Source organism: Castor canadensis, chromosome 2, assembly GCF_047511655.1.
Source record: "Castor canadensis chromosome 2, mCasCan1.hap1v2, whole genome shotgun sequence".
NCBI lineage: Eukaryota > Metazoa > Chordata > Mammalia > Rodentia > Castoridae > Castor > Castor canadensis.
The window spans coordinates 110625534-110641612 of record NC_133387.1 but is presented as its reverse complement, the minus strand read 5'-3'; the positions used below and the strand labels follow the sequence as shown (position 1 = coordinate 110641612).

Genomic DNA, 16079 nt, shown 5'->3' with positions numbered 1-16079 from the left:
AACAGACAGTTCTCAAAAGAAGAAGTGGAACTGGCCAAAAAATAAATAAATGCATGACACAATGCTCAACATTCTCAGCCATTGGGGAAATACAAATCAAAGCTTGATCAATGTTTCATCTCAGCCTAGTCAGAATGCCTGTCATCAAGAAAACTAACAGCCACAAATGTGGTGAAGATGCGGGGAAAAAGGAACACATATACATTGTTGGTGGAAAAGTAAATTAATGCAGCCACTATGGAAATCAGTATGGTGGTTCCTTAAAAAACTAGAACTAACATATGATCCTGCTGTATCACTATTAGTATTGCAAAGAATGTAAGTCAGCATACCCTCATTTATTCAGCCAAGCCATGGAATACTCATTAACAGATGAGTATAAAAAAAAAAATCACACACACACACACACACATACACACACACACAGACTCTGGAATATTTTTCAGCGATGAAGAATGAGATTATGTCATTTGCAGGAGAATGGACGGAACAGGAGATCATCATGCTAAGTAAAGTCAAATAGACAAATATTGCATGTTTTCTCTCATGTGTGGAAACTAGGTCTAACAAAAAAAGATGTGAAAATAAAAGGATAACTTTTTGCTGAGGGAGGGGCAAATAGTGAAAGGGCAGGGGAATAAGAGAGGGTGATGGGGTATGTATGATCAAAGTACATTATATGCATATATGGAGATGTCATAATGAAACCCATTATTCTGTAAAATCAGTAAAAAAGGAAACAAAAAGTTATTACTTTTGTAAATAACCACCTCTTCTTCTTTTCTTTCTTTGATGGTGCTGGAGATCAAAGCCAAATCCTTACACATGTGAGATGAGCACTCCCCCACTCCCCAGCCCTTTAACCTGGGTCTCATTTAAAATCATCTTATCAGAAAATGCTGTGCTTTCACATGCTGCAGCTAATGATGGCAGGAAACAAGAAATACACTTCTTATCTTGGAATTCCACCTCATGTCAGTGGCTCCAGGAAGAGTCTGGATTTTTTAAAAATAATTTTATTAGCATATAATAGTTGTATAGGGTGATATGTTGTGATATTTACATATGACCTCACAGTGTATCTTGGTTAGATTCACTCCCTCCATCGTTCTCCCTCTTCCCTTCCCCCTTTCTTAGAACAATTTCAATAGATTTCATTCTTTCATTTTCATATATGAATACAAAATACATCCACCATATTCACCCTCATTCCCCCTTTCCTTGTGCCCTCCCACCTCCCACTGGTACCCAGCCCTGGAAAAGACCTATTTTACCCTCCTGACCTGCATGTTTTTAAAGTGTACATTAATAGTCCAAGGAGGTTTCCTCCTTGGTACATTAGTCAAATTAACGCCACCCCTCCTGTTACTCTTTCTCTGCCACCAGGCTCCCCTAATAGTCAATTACTTACATTATATTACATTTAATTTAGTGCATTATATTACATTTATAGAGAGATGGGCTGTTTAAATACTTTCCATTCCCTAACATTTTATTTGCCTCTCCCACGTCCTGTCATCCCCTCGGAGAGACTCACTAACACAATTTTATTCTCTCTCACTGTATATATGTATGTGTGTGTGTGTGTGTTTCTATATACATATTTAACTTATAGGTCTAATTCCCACATATTAGAGAAAGCATGCAAGCTTTGAATGTCTGGATTTGTAAGGACTTTGGAGATTTATTTTTTAATATGTAACAGGAAATAGAGGATGAACTAGACTGGACAAATAAATATGATAGGGTTGTAGAGAAGCCAGTGGTGTAGGTATCTGGGAACAGTATCAGACTAAGATCGAAAATATAAGAAGGGGCCTCTCTCTTAGTCATTTTGATGTGTGATCTTTATAAAATGAATTTCTTATTGTGACATGTATTTTTTAAAAAACATAGACTAGCAATAATATAAAATATTTCTCAACCTTTATTAATAAACTAGTGCATTTCAAGAATTTCTTCTAGCTTAAAAATATTTAGTTCTGACTGAATGGAGTCTCAAGTCTTCTGTCATGCATTTGCATGCAATAGGTCAAATGAAAACCAATAAAACTGTGCTGCATTGTAAACTCAAAAACAGTGAGTGACATTACTGTTGATGGCATGGGTTTCTGAAATGAACAGCTTCCAGCAAACAGTAGTCTTCCACTGGTTTGCACAGTGCTTTCATTCCTGGGAAATTTAGGCTCTTGTTCTTTAAAACTACTCAGAAACATTGTGTTTATGCATCCTAGGGCTGAATAACTGCAAAGGGTCTTACCACTTTTATGAGTGTGAGTAATGATTTCAGAGTTGCAAGTCAAGAACAATTCTTTGATGGGAAGATCTGTTTTGTAGTTTGTTGGATACCTACTGTCCCTAGCTTCTGCTCAGAAAAAGACAGGTAATGCCAAATAATACCATCTCCCTTGTATTACTCATGCCTTTCATTTCTGATGAGTGACTTCTCAGGGCCTTAATGACTCTTTAGGGACTGCCCCTCCCAGGGCTCAGAATTCCTAGAGATGGTAAAGTACTGACCTGTGAGTGTGCCTTTCATTGTAACTCAACAAATCCATAGTCCCCCTCCCCACTACCTCCTCTGCAGGCTTTTATACTCTGTCCCATTATCCCCTGCCATTAGCACCCAGAAACAGATACCAGACAACCACAAGAGACTGTGGTTCATGAGAACCACAGCTCTCATGAAATTTCACAGCTGGTGAAATTACACAAGCTCATTGATTCTAAACCTACCTGCCCTTCCTCACCTGTTCCTTCCCTTGGAACAGGTCAAGTTCACATTTCCCCTTATTTCCCCCTATCTCTTCACTCACCCATTGCTGCTCTGCCAAGTGGTCTTGTGTGGTATGCTTTCTTGCTCCTCTGAGGATCTGTGAACAGCAAACTATCTTCTCAGTGGAAGCTGTACCTGGTTTGTTGGCCTCTCTCTATAAGAATAATAAATACGCACATTAAAAAATACCCATTCTCATGCTCTACCTTCATTTTTTTCTCTTTCCCCAGACTTGACCTCCCTACTTCCATCTCTGGCCTCCTGTTGGCTGCTGTCCACTGGGAGTGGTCATAGGCCCCTTTGTTCCCACCCTGGCTCCTCCTCTCTCCCACAAACTCCCTCCCTCACCACCTACCCTCTTCTCATTCTGGTGAACTTTCTAGACTACCTGCAGGTCCCCACTGGATTTCATGAGATTTCTCCAGAGGAGTCAGCCAGGACTGGTGCTTAGTCAACATGTGATTCTCTCTGCATTGTCACCTGATGAGGTATATGGTGTGGGAGGAAAGGATTCCTTTCAGAGCAGATTCAGCAGGATCAGCATGTATGACCCACCAAGATTCATGCAGCTGGCCCTGCAGAGCCTAGTGAAGGATGAGGCATTGGCCATCGCTGCTCTAGAGGAAATGCCCATGGAGCTCTTCCCACCTCTGTTCTGGGACACCTATGCTGGGAGACAAAAGGAGATTCTGAAGGTAATGGTGCAGGCCTGGCTCTTCACCTGTCTCTCTCTGGGACCTGAAGAAGGAATGGCAGCCTCACCAGGAGACCTTGTATTCTATGTGCTCATTGAGCTGGATGCACTGCAGGCTGGAGGAAGAAATGTCAAGGGCTGGATTTACACAGCAGAACACATCAGGACTTCTGGATGCATGGTCTGGAGTCAGAGCTAGTCTGTGCTCGTTAATGGAGTCAGAGGCCACCCAGCCCATGAAGAAAAAGGGAAAAGTAAATGGTTCCAGGACAAATGGGGACAAAGTGCTTTTAGCTCCCGTGGAGGTGCTGATAGTCTTGATGAGTTGATCACTTACTTCATCGAGGTCAAGCAGATGAACAGTTTACTACACCTGTGCTGTAAGGCACTAAGAATGTTTCCAACGCCCATGCAAAACATTGACATGATCTGAAGTCAGTCCAGCAGGACCATTTGGAAGGATTTGGAAGTAAACAGTACCTGGAGACTGTTCACCCCGGGAAACTTCGCTCCTTACACAGGCCAGATGTCTTACCTGCATCAGATTTCTCCTCAACTATACCCATACCTCTTCTGAAACTTACCTGGAGAAGGAGGAGCAATGTGTCAGGCAGTTCAGCTCTCAGTTCCTCATCAGCATCACCTCTAGCAGCTGCATTTGGACTCTGTCTCCTGACTTAAAGGCCATCTGCACCACAGACATGGGTACCTGAACAGCCCCTTAAAGACCCTCTCTATCATCAACTGCCTGCTTTGGGAGTCCTACTTGAAATATCTGTCCCAGTGCCCTAACATCAGTCAGCTAAAGGACCTGGAACTAAATGGTTACACGTTGATCAACGTGACCAATGTAAGTCTTGAGCCCCTCCAAGTTCTGCAAGAAAGAGCCTCCACAATCATCTGGGACCTGGTCTTCAGTGAGTGTGGGATAATAGGCCCCCACATCACACTGCCTGCACTGAGCCACTGCTCCCAGCTCACAACCTTCAACTTTTGTTGTATCACACCATCTAGCTGATCAAGCTAAGTCACATGGTGTATCCTGCCCCACTGGAGAGTTACAAGGATGTCTGAGGTACCCTCAACCTGGTAAAACTTGCCCACCTGCACACCAAGCTCATGCAGGTGTTGCACCACGTCGGACTATCCATCATGATCAGGTCCAGTTCCATCCCTGTCCTCACTGTGGTACCATGACCTACTAAGACCTAGAGCCCATCCTGTGCCTCTGATACTTTCCTGCTTACCTGGGTGCATGTATTTACAACTTTATTCTGTACATGTGGACAATGAAGCTCAGCATGCATGTGTTTCTAGAAAGAACACAGAAGCCATGGTTTCAAACAACTGCTCAAGGTAAGCAAGAAAAAGAAAGCTAACCAGGAGTTGGGGGTTGATGTTGGCTTGGGTAGTTGTTGGGATCTTTGGGCAGATGCATCCAATAAAGTTAGAAATATGAATCTGAAATTTCTAGAGGGACATTTGGGCTTGGGAGGTACATGTGGGAATTGTTCCTTCATGGATGATTGTAAAGAAATGGCCAGACATAAAAGGAAATTTAATGTTAAAAAAAAGAAATACATATTCACTGCTCACATGTCTATAAAACCCTGGAGAGTCCTCTCAACAATTGAGATTCACTGTTTGACAATGTCCTGTGGGTAGGATGACCTCCTCATCCTCTCTTCTCTCTCTCTCTCTCTCTCTCTCTCACACACACACACACACACACACATGCAAGCCCCCTACAAATGCTTTTTTCTCCATTTTCTTCTTTCTTTCTTTGCTACAAAGCGATTTCATAGGTTTCATCCTAACATTTCTCAATCCCATATAGATGTGGTATCAGGTAATTTCCTGAGTTGCAGAGTTCAGTGGCAGTGGCAGTTTTCCCTGGTCTATTGAGGAGCTCACAAACAAACCTCTGGTCCCCTCAAAGAATTTTCGGTTTCATAAACTCTTTTTTATATGCTTCCAATTAAATTTGATTCTGCCCGATCTGTCCAATTTCATTGATTTCTTCCTTTATCACTGTCAGGTTTTTTGGGTGAGGGAGGGGCTAAAAATGGGTGGCATGCTAATTAGTTTCCCCGGCTTCCATAATCCAGCAGGCAGCTCCCCTGGAGGAGTAAATCTCAGTGTAAATCCAGAGCCTTTGCACATATTTATGTGCCTGGTAACATTTAATCATTTGAGCACCGCATATGTGCTTCTAGTGTGCACACAAAGCACATTGGGCTTATAAGCAAAATCATAGATGAACCAAGGAACCTCCACATTCATGAATTTGGCATCTTCTTCCTTTAGCTAGATTAATAGAGGATTTAAAAGTCTGGACAGATCTGGCATGACATTTGTTGATTAGCAAGTCAACCTTTAACATTCAATTTGTTCTAACTTCTTTTTTTCTAGCTCTGAAAAGTCTCTCTGATTTTGCCTCTCCTTTCTGTCCTTGACACCACCACCCTAGCTGAGGCTTCATAGTTCTTGCTTTGGATCATTCAGGACCCTCGTAACTCCTTCCCTTGCTTCGAGGTCCCTCCACTGCCACCCTTCTGAAATCTGCCCTCCATGTAGACACCAAGTTGCAGTTCTTTTTAAATTTTTTCTTTTTTTAAAACTATTGTTGTCCATCATTCTCCTTTATCCCCCACACCCCATTCCTGGAATAGTTTCAATGGGTCTCATTTTTCCATTTTCATACATGAGTACATAATATTCCACCATATTCACCTCCTCACCCTTTCCTCATAACTTCTCCCCTCCCGCTGGTACCCCCTTCCCTCAAATAGGACCTGTTTTACCTTCTTTTTCTCTGTTTTTGAAAAAAAAAAGACATTTTTGTTTGTTTAAGATAGCTACACAGGGAGTTTCCTTGTGACATTTCCATGTATATATGGATTATAACCCAAATTGGTTATTCTCTTCTATTTTTCACCTTTTTACCTTTGTCCCCTTCTTATGGTGATTTCAACAGGTTTAAAAATTAATTCTGTATTCATTCTTGTATAGAGAGTACATCAACTGCATTCACTTTCTTAATTTCCTTCTTTTACTGCCTGCCCCCCCTTATATGTGCCTCCTTTTAGTGTGACCTGTTTTTCATAATATTGCTGTATTTGTATTAAGTCTGTTTTCCACATACGAGAGAAAACATGTGGCCTTAGGCTTTCTGAACCTGGCTAACTTCCAAGTTATAATTCTTAAAACCCAGCCAGGTGGACCCTATCTACGCCATAGCCCGTGTTTTTCCCTAATACCAAAGTGCTTACAAGATAAAGTCCCATGTCTAGAGTGGTTCGCAATGCTCCCTGACATCCTCATGTTCACTCATGCCTCTCTGTTCTAGTAACACTGGGAAGTGGAGCAATGCCTGATGTTCCTGGCATCCCTATGGAGAGTGACTGGATAAACAAAGGCACCTAGGGAAATTTTCAGTTCAGGTAAAGTACAAGTTGCTTGGGGAGGGGGTATATACTCATAAGCAACACATTGTGTTTGTCTGAAATTCGAACTTAATTGGGCATCCTGTGCTTGCATTTGCTGAACCTAGCAAGCCTTCCCTACCCCTCTCTGCCTTTTCTTTCTCGAATCTTTATTCCTCTGCTTTCTGTCCTGCTTCAGTGGAGCATCTTTGGTCACAGTGTTGCTTGTACATTCACTTGTGTTGCCTTGATGTGTATATGAATGTGTGTGCATTCATCTGTGCAGCTGTGTGCTCAGGCAATGTGTGCATTCATCTGTGGGCCTTTGTTTGTGTATATGTATGGTGATCATCTCTAAGTCAGAGCCAAACATTTGAAAGACATCAAATGAAATGATCTTTATCTTTGTATAATTCCACTTAAATAGAAGTGGAGCAGAGCCAAGGTTTGCTTTTAGTATTTCCTTGTGCTACCCTCAATATATAATGTTGTTCAGTTGCTTCCTGTGCAATAGGCAAATTGCACTTAGTTTGACCTTTTCAATCTGCACTTAGGAACTATTGTTTTCTTCCTGCTGATTCTCAAAACTTGAGCAGTAATTGATTAAAATGATCTATGTTTATGATAAAGTGTTTGAAAGGTACTTGTTTTCATGAAGTAAATCAAGAAAAAAAATCCAATTTTCTCCAATCTCACTAACCAGAACTAATAATACTATTTTCCCCATTTTCTTTTTTTAGATGCTTTTCTGTGTATAACTAGGATCATATACATATGTATACATATATATATATATTTGATTTCAAAATAACTTTCATCAGAAGCATTTACCCACATGTTTGAAAATACTGTTAAGGGCTATCCAGCATCTCAAATGTAAGTAATACCTTCTTGCACCTTCCTCCTACTTTGAAAGTTGAAATAATTTTTGCCTTTCATATGTTTGTACTAGATGTATGTACATCACTTGTTACCATTTTTCTATCTGGATTCCGTAACTTGAATCACTAATTTATGCTTTATGAACCTTCTAAAGCATCTGAATCCTCTCACTGACTTACTCTCACCAAGGTGATGCCCACTCACACTGGCCCCAGGTGACTGAGTCTGCCTGCCTGGGAGCCCCTTGTCAGGAAAACTGCTTCACTAACAGTAGGAGATCAAAGGCAGCCACCAACATTTGCAGGATCATTTTTCTGACGTATTTGTTTATTATATTCTTTTGTTCACAAATGCACTGTTCATGCATGTATGCGAATATGACTTATTGTGTAATTGGAAATGCTCTTTCTCTTAGCTAGAATTCCATGTAAACATCAAGATAGTAAAAAGAAGAACAGTAGCAAAATAGTGGGATCTGCCTGTAACTCTACTCTGGGGAATATTCACCTATTATTCAAAACGGGTTTATGGAGCACTTCTCAAATAGTCTTGGAGATGTTGATGCGATGGGTCTTAGCAGACAGCATCAGTTCAAGTCAAAAAAGGAAAGAAAGGGCTTCCTTCTAGGTTGACATGGTGTTACCAGAACCTTACTGGTTTGTGCACAGAATGCATATTGAAAATATTGTCACAAAATAGCATTTCCCATTAATTAGCTAAGACATCCTATTACAGAATTCTCATCTACATAGAAAAATAATTATATTTATTTTAATTGTATCTTTAAAAAAAAACTTCTAGTGTAAGGCAACCATGGTATTTTCCCTTTACTGCATCATATTGGAGAAATGTGTGTGGCTTCTTGGGAGTTTGTCGGGAGTTGAGTTATTGGATGCATTTCTTGTCGGTTTTCAGTTTTGATCTCCATTTCTGGATGAGTCTTTATAACTTTGAACTAATTCCTAGAGACTCACTGTCCAGTTATCTTGAGCCTAGAAACAGTTACAGGGCCAAGCTGTCAGGCATTACTTCCTGGTAATATTTAGTCTTTATAAGCCCAGGAACCCCACACTGTCACGGGGACTATTAATTAGAGTATTGTTTCATTTGTACTTATATTATAGTTTAGTAAAATTGAAGTGAGTGCTAGTCCAAAGATGAATATGTGTATGAAAAAATGCTCACCATGCTGGCCAAAAGGAAATGAAAATCAAAACCACCTTACTCCTATTGGAGTAGCAATCATCAAGAACACAAACAATGACAAATGTTGAGGATGAGGGGAAAAAGGAGCCCTTATACACTGCTGGTGGGAATGTAAATTAGTACAACCACTATGGAAAACCTAAAAATAGACCTGCCATTCAATCCAGCAATTCCATTCCTAGCAATATGCCCAAAGGAATGTAAGGTTACAAAAGAGACACCTGCACACCCATGTTTATTCTAACACTATTCACAAAAGATAAGCTATGGAAACAGCCAAGATGCCCCACTAGTGATGAATGGATTAAGAAAATGTGGTATTTTATATACAATGTGAAATTTTATTCAGCCACAAAAAAGAAATGAAATTTTGTCATTTGCAGGCAAAAGGATGGAACTGGAGAACATCATGTTAAGTGAAGTTAGCCTACGTGTTCTCTGTCACATGTGGAATATAGACCTAAAACAAATGCAGCAATATCATGAAACACTGGTCACACTAACAGGGTTCATGCTCAAAAGAGTTAGGGAAACTAAGAAGGTGAATATACAAGAATGAATATAGAAATCTTAAGCCTACTGAAACCACTGTAAGAAAGGGACTAAGGTAGAATGAAGAAAATTAGAGGAGATAAACCAATTGTAGTTATAATACATACATACATGGAAGCATCACAAGGAAACTCCTTATGTAGCTGCCTTTATCTCAAACAAGTTAAAATGTCATGTTTTTCATTTTCTCTTTTCTCTTTTTCTTCTACAAATCAGAGAACAGGAGGGCAGAATAAGTCCTGCCCAGGGCAGAGAGCTGGCACCAGTGGGAGGGGGAGGAGGTAGAGAAAGTGTGTAGGAGGGTAAATAGGGTGCAAAAAATGTGCACACGTATATGTAAATGCAAAAATGATACCTGTTGAAACTGTTCCAGGAATGCAGGGGCAGCGGGGGAAGAGTGGAGGATGAAGGACAGTGGTGGAGGAGGTGAATTCATGTATAATATATTTGATACATTGTAAGAATATAAGTAAATGCCACAATGTACCCCCACCCATCATAACAATAAAGGGAACAAATTCCAAGAAATTGTTTGGAAATTTAAAAAATGAGTATATGTAAAAAAGAAAAGCAAAGGGCACTAGCCACTAGGTGAACTATGAACTTTTGAAAGCATTTTCACTCATATTGCCTTATGCAGTACTGCTGTGAGAGAGAATCTCACTTTTGCTTACATACAAGGAACATTCTCAGGAAGCTAGAATGTGCTCAGGAGGTGAGGGCAGTGCCATCGTCCACCCTCGCATTCCAGTCATGTCTGTTTCTGTGGGGCAGACAACAGGCACTTGGATGAAAGGACCACTCAGAGGGGGTCTACATGTAAATCTAGATGCCCCACCCATGAGCTAGCAAGGTTCTGTGATGGTGGTTTTATAGCATGAGTCACTAGTGAAAGACATGTTTTTCTGATGTTTAAACAAGTATGAATTTTTTTAGGAAACTTGGAATACACCAATTCTCATCTCAGGAGAGTATTTCTTATAGATATTTTGGTGTGTAACTTGCCTGCTGTTTTCTGTCTGCATATACATGAATACATGCTTGTGTCTTAAATTTTATTACTTCACACAATGGTTCTCTCTCATAAGAGTTCAAAGCTTTGCTGTTAGTGGTCTAACATTATACACATGTTGCTTTTGTTTTTGGTAAAGAAAGATGTTTGAAGTGTTTGTCATGTTTCACAGAGCTAGAATACTATCCCAAAGGAAAAAAAATGAATTGATAAGTGTGAATATTACTTTCCAGGTGTTTGAAATCTTTTCATGGTGAATTTGCATCTTCCTTACAAGGTCATCACAGAGATACAGGGCAGGAGAACTTGAAGGAGGGCCCCCAGGAGTCTCCCTGGTGTCTGTGAACAAGAAGCATGAGGGGCACAAGGTGGCTGTGGAAGACCTCACCCTTACCTTCCACAGAGGCCAGGTCACCTCACTGCTAGGGACTAATGGTGCTGGGGAAACCACCATCATGTATGTCCCATTACCTTCCCTTGATTCTTTTCTCAATATATATTTTTGGATGAGTATGCATTGCTAATATGAGGGGACTTCATTGTCATAATTCCATACATGCATAAAGTGTAACTTGAGCAAGTTCACCCCCCCTCCATTATATTCCCACTCCCTCTTTCTCTTCCCACCTCTTTCAAACAGTGTTTGGTGGGTTTCATAATGCTGACTTCATATGTATTTATGTAGTGTACTTCCATCCTCTTCACCCTCAGTATTTTTCCTTTCCCTTCCTCCTCTCATTGATTCCCCTCAGACCATCCCCCTTTAACATTCATGTCCCCTCATCACCATTATCAATAATTTAGATCTAGGACCCACAAATGAGAGAGAACATGTAAAATTTGTCTTTTTTGAACTTATCTCACTTAACATCATCTTCAAGTCTACCCATTTTTCTACAAATAACATCACACACAAACACACACACATACAGGTACACCATATTTTCCTTATCCATTCACTGTTGGCACCACAGCTGATTCTACAGTTTACCTATTGTGAACAGAGTTGCAATAAATATGGATATGCAGGATGTAGGTATCTCTCTTGGAGATTATTTTATACTCCTTCAGATACATGCCCAAGAGTAGCATGGCATGGTCATAAGATAGGTGCCCTTTTGAGTTTTTGAGTTGTCTTCATCCTGATTTCTATAGTGATTGCCTAGTTTACATTCCTACCAAAAGTTATCAGTTTACCTGTGGCATGCAAGTCTTAGTTTCTTTTTTCTTTTCCATCTGTCCCTGCCTTCTTCCCTCCCTCCTTTCCTTCCCTTCATCATTCTCCTCTTCTTTTGTTTTTTCTTTTGAGTATCAGTACAGAGTTTATTGACATAGGAGGAAATCAGAGTCCTCTTCCCAGAGTCGCCCTTGTCCTTACTCACACAATCACATTTTAGGCCTGGAGTAGAGTCAAGGGGAGTGGGTGGATTTAAAAAAAATTTCCCCCAAATAATTCATCATGGTTCACTTTAGTCTTTGAATGTTCTTTGACAGTTTTAATTTTTTTCCTACTGAGTATAATTTTACCTGCATAGTTATAGGAAGATGAATAGCAGAAGGGTATTTGTAAATTTTAAACCCCTATGTTTTTCATGTCCTCCTTTTGGTTTGGTTGTTTTGTTGTTAAGTCTTGGTTTTGGTTCAGGATCCAATAGCTCTAGATTTGATTAAATAATCCACTCATGTGACGCCAGAGAGCCTTGAGCTGGTTGTAGAACCAGTACTTTGTTTAAGGCTAACCCACCAAAATTATGGAGTGTCTATTTTGAGAAAATCACTTTTTTCTTGTTCTTTTTCTCTCCAAATACACAAGGCTAAAGTATGATTAGTGAAAGCAATGCAAAAGGTGTTGCTTCAACTTTACTAAGAAGGGTAGAAAGATATTATAAACACAGCTTCAGTAATCTCATATTGAGAACAAGTTGAAGGAAAAAATGAAATGTTTTTCTTTGTTCCTTGGATGCTGAAAATAGAACTAAAACACTCCCTGAATTTTTAGTGTTTGCAAACTGGGAATGTTCAGCTTACACAAATAATTCAATCAGCACTTCCATATCCTGCTTTTACTAACACACATTTCTTACAGGGAAAGCTTATAGTACTTGTTTATCAGAGTGATGAGAATTAAATTTGAAGTTTCCTGATGTTTCAAGGTTCACTGACCATGGATTTCTTTTAGTGTACATTTACAGTGTATTTTGAGTCACCCTAAGTGCTGGTCTTTTATTGCCAATGCAGATTTTGAGAGGTCTGCTAATGAACTGGGTCTTCAGTATTATAAACAAAAACCTTTGAGACTAATCCAGATCATGTACAGCCAGCCCTCCATGTTCAAGGCTCCACATCCAGACTCACCCAATGCTGACTGAAAATATTTGAAGAATACAATGCATCTGTTCTGAATATGCAAAGACTTTTTCTTGTCATTATTCCTTAAACAGTACAGCATGGCAACTATCTACACAAAATTTACATTATATTCATTATTATAAGTCATCTATACATAATTTAAAGTATATGGAACATCTGGCTGTAGGTCATATGCAAATACTATGCCTTATTGTATTATATAAGGTAATTGTCCATCTAAGGATTTTTGTATTGATGCGGTGTCCTGGAATCAACCCCAAAGAAACGTGGGAAAACCATATAGACTATTTTACAATGTTCCACAAATAGGTTTGAAAATAGTATAGTAAGTAGTAGATAATCAAGTTTATTGAGGTATAGTTCATGTGCAGTAAAGAGTAACTGTTTATGTGTGCAGTTCAGTGAGTGTTGACATGTTAATGCTGGAACAAACACCATAGTGAAGACAGGAACATTTCTTTCCCTTACAAGATTTCTTGTGTCCTTCTTTGGCCTGTGTCCCTGAATGATCACTCATCTACTCTTTGTCAGTATAAATTGGTTTACTTATTCTAGCATTTCATATAAATGGAATTGTGTCTGGCTGTTTTCACTCAGCCCCTTCATCCATGGTTGTGGTCTAGCAGCAAGTTGGTCCTTTAATGAGTGACACTCCATTAAACAGAGGTTCTGTAGTTTGGTCATATTTTCATCTCTTGGTAGCAATTGAGGCTACTCCAAGTTTTCAATGATTGTGAGCAAAACTGCTATGAACATTAATGTACATAACTTTGCATTGTTTTAATTTTTATTATATAAATATTTAAGAGTTAACTTTCTAGATTTTATGGTAGATGTATGTTTACATATTAGAAGGAAGAAAACAGTTTAAATCCTACATAATAAACTTTATAATAAACCTTTATAATAAACTCTCAGGCTTCTTTAGGTGAAGTCAGATAAGTGACTTTCTGGTGACTGGTCACTGATCTCTTATGGTTTTGGCAGGGATAGATAGCATGAGTAGCAGAGTCTGGGAAAGCAGAAAAAAGACTGGCCACAGGTTGGAAGTCTAGGTTGGCATTTCAGTTTTTGTATTTCCAATTATGAGAATTTTGTTAGATGTGCCAGTGCTTTAGACTGCTTCCTCCTTTATAAACACAAAGTTGGATATTTATTTGAAAGTCTGACACAACTGTAATGGACTATGGTAATAGTATATCCTGTGAGCATATGGACATTATCATAAGCCCACGTATTCAAGATTTACTAACCCACATCCTTATAAGAACCTCAAAGTATTAACTGATTGTGTAGAAAACAGGCCAGCAGGAGGAATGTGTTTTCACAGGATGTACATACCAGCCTACAGCTACCCAAGTTCCCTGACATTCAGAGACTCAGCAGTAGGCATCCTCTGTGTTGATCTATTTTCTCTGGCAGATCCATGTTGACTCTGCCCTCCCACTTCTGGAACCATCATCATCCATGGCAAGAATCTACAAACAGACTTGTCTGGGGTTAGAGTGAAGCTAGGGATGTGTCCACAGCAAGATGTCCTGCTGGAAAACCTTACTGTCTGAGAACATCTACTGCTCTTTGCTTCCATAAGGATGCCATGGCGGACCAAGAAAGAGCTACAGCAACAAGTCAACAAGTTAGTAAACAGTTATCTGTTCATTTTTCTTGACTTTGCCTGTTGTGTAAGTAAAGATCATAGAAACACTTACAAGTCATCTCTGTCTATATTTATGAGAAGAAAAAGCAAATGCTTCCCAACCAGGGATTTATGACATAGCCAGCAGCACTGGGATATCAGAAGATTTTCAGAAGAGACTTTGGGTTTGATTTGATTTGTCTTTGAAGTAGGGAAGAGCTGAGCCAACATGGGAAAGTGTGCAGCAGCTGCTGGTGGAAGGTTTGTGTGTTGGGAGCAAAGGGTCCCATAGATCTGAAATGAAAATAATGCAGTCAGGCGGGAAAATTGGTTGTAAAGAGTCTTACTAGTTATGCCAAGGAGTTGGAACTTTATCACACAGGTAGGTGTTAATGAATGAGGGACCATGCTTGATCTAAGATATGGTAGGTAGATGTTTTCACACCACAGCAGGTGGCCTAGCCATGTGGAGACTAAGCACAAAAGGCCATAGCCCTCATTCTTTGTTTCCTGATCACCACCAGAGCTGGGGGAAGGACCACTAAAAATAAATCTGGGATAACTGGCACAATAACAGAAGTCACACTCTCATTGTCTGTTACAGGGTGTGGAAAATAATTTGGGTTGTATCATCACAAAATTGTGGTATGTGGGGGCAGAGAAAAGGGTCACATAAGATGCTACAGCAATGATTCAGGGACTGGACTGCAGGTGATGGGTTGGGTTGGTGGGGAAGATTAGCTCTGCAGCAGTGAGTGGAAAGGATTTGAGGAAAGAGGAGTCCAGTGGCAGTCCCTAGCACATCTGGGAAAGGAGATGCTGAAGGGGTGACCATGCTGGTCATGACCACATATGTGACCTCATTTGAGTTTCTCTCCCCTAGGAGACAGGAGGCTGTAGTTGAGGCAGCTGATGCTAAGGTAGATGGGATCATGTAGCTCACATGTGGGAGTGAGGATCTGATCTCTGGCTCTCAGATGTTAAGTGTACATGGTTCCTTTCCTTTGGCCTAGTGGTTCTGTTATAACGTGGGCGAGGCTACAGGGAAGAGACATGCTGGACAAAGAAGGGAAATTCCCTAGGACATTTCCAATATTATGGCCATGACTACAGAGCAGACATCACTCATGGGATTCCAATGGTCTGAGACATGCTCTTCTTGGGTCTACTAAATGTAGGTGACAGTAGCTTAAAAATGTACTCCTGTGGCCATGGCAGGCACGTCACGTGGCCCCCACTGCACTCCACAGGGGATTGTGTGAGATGAGAGAGTCCAGCCTCCTCATGAAAATGGCTTTTGCAGTAATCAGTCTCTGGAGGAGTTACACCTGAATAAAGTCACTTTCAGGTGGAGTCCATCTGGGAACCTAGGGAGACAGAGCTTGGCAGTATTATGGAAGTTCTTTTGTTAGAAATAAACAAGACAAAAACTCCGCATATTCCTTGGGGGTCAGGATGTGAAGGCAGAGCATCAGGTACAAACCACGTGCAGGTCCCCCTGACAATCTCTTGGTGGGTGGAGAACA

The 16079-nt window shown here is 40.3% G+C and overlaps 2 pseudogenes; both read left to right on the top strand.

Moving 5' to 3' along the window:
* Positions 1 to 3227, top strand: part of LOC141418107 (ATP-binding cassette sub-family A member 13-like) — a 38300-nt pseudogene extending 35073 nt beyond the window's left edge.
* Positions 3228 to 4803: 1576 nt separating this feature from the next.
* LOC141418106 (ATP-binding cassette sub-family A member 13-like) lies at positions 4804 to 15491 on the top strand (annotated as a pseudogene).
* Positions 15492 to 16079: the final 588 nt, after the last annotated feature.